At 33.4% G+C, this 5,006-nt stretch overlaps 1 pseudogene; it reads right to left on the reverse strand.

The window, feature by feature from the left end:
* Positions 1-2,910: 2,910 nt before the first annotated feature.
* Positions 2,911-4,583, reverse strand: LOC149577388 (uncharacterized; annotated as a pseudogene).
* Positions 4,584-5,006: the final 423 nt, after the last annotated feature.

Consider the following 5,006-nt stretch of genomic DNA (forward strand, 5'->3'; position numbering starts at 1 on the left):
TGGATGAGATATTAAAGAGAGGGGTGGGTTTCCTTGTGATAATGTTCAAACATTGAAAAGATTATTGTTGGAGGAAAAGATTATGTAATCTTATTGCTTCAGACTTCTTTTGAAAATCTTTCATTTGTTACTTGACTTTTAGTAGCCCCACAACCTATAATTTATATTTCTTATTTCATTTTAATAATCTTTAGCCAACCTTTTTTTATAAAGCATACTAATTAAATTATATGTAACTTATAATTAAATATAACTATTTTTTATATTCAACTTTAATCTATTGTATTATAAAAATAATTTATTTTCTTAAATCAACTATCATCAACTCTATTCATACATACATTACAATGCCTTGCAAGTACTGGATAGACATTGACTGGAGTATAAGGTATATATACAAAAGACGGCTACAACTGGGCAACATGATAAAGTAAAATTAAGCGTTGAAGTTTTGCATATTGGAAGACTAAGAAATTAAAAGTATTTTAAAAATAAATTATAATCTAAAAATGAAGAAGTAAAATTGGGAACATAAAACATTACCATGGTTGAACGAAAGGAATAATAATGAAAGTGCACAAGGCGAATGTTCTTGATAGAAGGAATTGCAATGTCATCCGAGTGGATTTGACAGAATTATACTTTACCAAAATTGCAAGCGACTTGAAATAAATAATAATATGAAGAAGAAAGCAAAAATGGTCTTTAATTATTCCTCAGCCATAGTGGAAACATAAATCTAAAGGTAACTTGAAAGATAAATATTTGTTACATTTACAAACTGTAATTTTAAAATTCAAATACAATGAAAACTACTTGTAGAATAATTATTCTAAATTTATTCTTGAGATCATATTTTAAAATGATTTTATTTATCATAATATATTTTTTATTTTCTTTCATTTTACAATTAATTTGATGATTTTATATGAATAATAGAGTGATAAAAATAAGATAAAACTTTATGTTTTTGATTAGGTAAAACAGGTTTTACAGGGATCCTGAAACCCAAAGTTTTACAGCAAAAAGAGCAAGATAAAATAGACTAAACAAACAAAAAACTGCCACAAAAGGCCGGAGACAAAAGAAGGCCCGAAGCCAAAGTACAAAGGTCAGAGACAGAAAAGAAAAGCCAAGCGAACAGACTAGTGGCCATCCGTGTCCATGGCCTATAGGGTTTCTACAACATCATTGTCCTTCTAACTAGCTGTGGCCTCCTAAATCCTGGTAGTAGTGTTCATCTGGTTCCCTTGATTCACCTGGTCATTAGCCTCTTTCTGAAATTCATCCCAGTTGAATGCTTGCTCTATGTTCTGCTCCGCATCCCTTTCAAGGCCAGTTGTAGTCAGATAGTCCCTAGATTGACAATATTCTCATTTAGGGTGTGAAGTGTATCCACTATCTGTTTGGTGATTACCTAGTGGAAAAAATCCAGCCTTTAGACCTTCTACTCGAGCTGGGTGAGTCTGTCATCCTGATGGTCTCTAGAGACTGGCCTCTGTCTTTCTCCTGGCTACCCACCTGGTCCTTGCTTCCTCTGGCTTCTTGGTCCTTGTCAGAATCCTAGTTGTTGGGCTGGTTGCTCCTATCCTTCAGAGCCTCAATTTCCTGAAAAAGCCACTTGATGGAACAAAGGTTATCAATCAGGCTGTTCTTTGCATTGTTCAAGAAGTTGAAGCTAGTTTCCCACACATTGTCGAAGATAACCAAAAGAGTCGGGTCAATGAGCAGATAAAACTTTATGTTTTCATGTATTAAATGAGTAAATAAAATTCAATAAAGTTTTCAGAATTCAAAATAATATGAATTAAAAGAAGAATTTCTTTCTTCTCATTATTTGGATAGTTTCAAGCATTAATTTGATTTGTTTTACAATTATTTTATTCTCAATTTAAATGTTAAATATATAATTTTATTATTATTTAAAAGTATTAAGTTTCAATTTGGAATTTAAAATTATAATTTTTCTTGAATTGTAGTCTAAAAGAAATTATGATAGAAGAATTAATTAATCTAGATGCACCAATCTAAAAGTAACTTAATATTTAAGATCAAATATGTTAATACAAGTATCAAATTAAATAAAATGAAATATTTATTAGATAATGATTTGCAAAGCTCACCTTCATAATAATAATTTAGGAAGATGAATGATAATGAGGACAATCCTATATCAAATATATAAATTTTTGATAAATATAAATTTAATTCCTTAAAATGTATTTTTACTAATAATAATAATATTAATTAAAAATAAATATAATAAATATTTAAATCTTTCTTTATAAAAGACAAGAGTATCCATATATTTACATATATCTATATAGTATGTATAGACACACATATAGTTCTTACATTTAGGAAGTAATACAAAAAATATATGTTCTTAGAAGACAATGCTTAATTGTTCAACTACATCAATTTCAAACATTAGTTCAAATTTACTAATACAATATAGGTGAGTGAGAGAACACTCTTTATAATGGTAGAAAAATAGTTTGAACATTGTTTTTAATTAAAAGAGATATGAAAAGAAGAACACAGATCAAGACTAGATGTCCTACCAATCAAGAAAATTAATCATATACTCCTATCATTCAAGAGCATTATCATTTATAACATCCCAGACAACTAAAATACTACTACAAAACATTAAAGCATAGCAGCCAAAATCCCAAGTTCAGATATAAACTGCCATTAACTACCATTAAAACTTGAGCATTATTGATTCAACAATAATATCATATTTTAACCTAACACATTAACTCTTAAATAATAGAAACAGTTATATATTATTATAATAGCTTTTCATATTTTAAAATTAATTTCATAATATTTCTCATCTCAGTAATTAAGCTAAGAGGAATTCTAGAGTGGTGAGAAACATCAAATGTAATTTCCAATAGCAAGCTAAACCTTGTTGAAGCTACCTTCATCTCCCTGACGCAGTCCACTGAACTTGCAATGCCCAGAGATAAAATCATGAATAATTTCATCAGCGGAACGGAGACCGTTGAGAAGCCCATACTGTTCTGCTCGCAACTTCATCGAGTAAAAGAGATACACCGCAGAGCCGATGAAATCTTGCCCGCTTCACTACAAAGTGTATCGATTGACGCACAAATGCGAGAACGCCACAAAAAATAATGGCAATGAGACTTCCCAATACAACCCAAGAGAAGGTCTTTACCTTACGAGCCATCATCGCATAGACCGCGGACAACTAAACTGTTGATGGTCATGAACACCATCTTGTTCTCTGTTGTAAGCTGAGAGCTCACCTCCCACATGATACAAACAAAGAGGGAGAGAAAGAAGGCTATGCAGTCAAAAATAATGAAGAGCGTAAACGAAGTGAAGGATAAAAAAAGAGGGCTCCCAAGATCCTCTTTAACACCAGTCTGATCATCCGACTGAAAACCGCCTGGGACTGTGAAAGCAGCGGCACATGTCATGGTGGCCAAAAGTGCCGCCACAACGAGCTCTGCATTGCGTCTCTCTTCGTAGGCTTTGTTTACCATTGACCTCGCATTGTTGTACTTTTTAAGGTTCGCCTGTGGCACACAGTACATGAAATGCTTCTTCTGCCTCATGTTAAAATCTCCCAGCTTTTTTATAGTCCTGAATGATTCGTGGTACTCGTTGACTTCTCTTGCAATCTCAAATGGTGTCCTCCTCACTGTTCCGCGCAAGCTTGTTCACCCCGGGCACTTTTACCAGTAAATTCAAAAAGGAAAACAACAGAATGTCAATTAGATCCATTCAAAACAAAAATATCATAAAAAGTGAAGATTGAAGGGCATTAAGACCCCAAAACTTTCTTACGCTCTCATATTTGTTCCTTGCTGCAATGTGCAAAGGAGTGTCCCCTCGCTGAACAACTGGCTGATCACTTTCCATGAGATGGTGGGGAATTGTAGCACCGTTTACCATTTTCTTTATTAAATATTCCACGAGCTTGACCTGGTTAAGCTCCACAATGTAGTGCAGGTCGTTTGATCTGCGAGTTATTAAAAACTCTACAGGTCCTCTGGATACCAAGCTTACGGCCAATTTCAGTGGAGCTTCTTCTTCATTATTTGCATACTCACACAAATTGGCATCCAAAATTACCAACTGTTCCATTAGATCCACACGATTTTTTCTCACAGCTAAATGTAAAGCCGTGTCTCCTTTTTCATCGGCCTTTCCTATTATGTTGATTGAACCTGCATGAATCACGCAGTTAAGAAGGACAAACAAATAAGGCATACCTTTGCGAATTATAGAAAATGAGTTTAGGAAGAGAGTGACCCGAATCTCGTAGCCTTTCTACCAATTCCCGCAACAAATCTGCGTTTTTTATGAGATGAACTTGCTAAGCAAGAGAAACAAGCGAAAAATAGGCTTCTAACTAAAATAAGAGTATACATGAACACATGAAAACCTGCATCTCCTGCAATTACTGCCATATGAAAGCATGTTCTTCCCTCCGAGGTCTTCTTTCGAATTGGGCTTGACAGATCAAGCTGTCCAAGCAGGTTTATTGCAGCGCCTGCGTTACCCCCTTCACAACCTTCAAAGAATGTCGATATGTTATCCATTTTTCGAAGAATTTAGCCCTGAAGACTGCTTAATCCATTCTACATAGAGAATACAGCGTCCTTAGCTCGCGGTAGCTGGGTACAATGAATTCACCTTAATGGATCTAGGTAGCCAATTTATTTCCCAGCGCTTGGCAATAAGCATCATGAATAGTATTGGGCAAATTATTACAACAATTTCATAAATCTTAAAAAATGACTTAAAATTTGTATTTTTATAGTGCTTCCTAAAAAGTGTGTATAAGAGGTTAAATGCTTTTAGCCAATGCGATAGCTACAAATAAGATTTGTTCATTTCTAAACATAAAAATATTGCATCTTCACTATACAATATATTAATTTTATAACAAAATGTAACAATAATTGATTTCTATTATTGGAAGTAAAGAGTTTTATTCACTAATTAAGTTACAGACCTCAAAA

Source organism: Cupressus sempervirens, chromosome 1 (assembly GCF_028749045.1).
Source record: "Cupressus sempervirens isolate cs-2001-9-10 chromosome 1, ASM2874904v1, whole genome shotgun sequence".
Taxonomy (NCBI): Eukaryota; Viridiplantae; Streptophyta; class Pinopsida; order Cupressales; family Cupressaceae; genus Cupressus; species Cupressus sempervirens.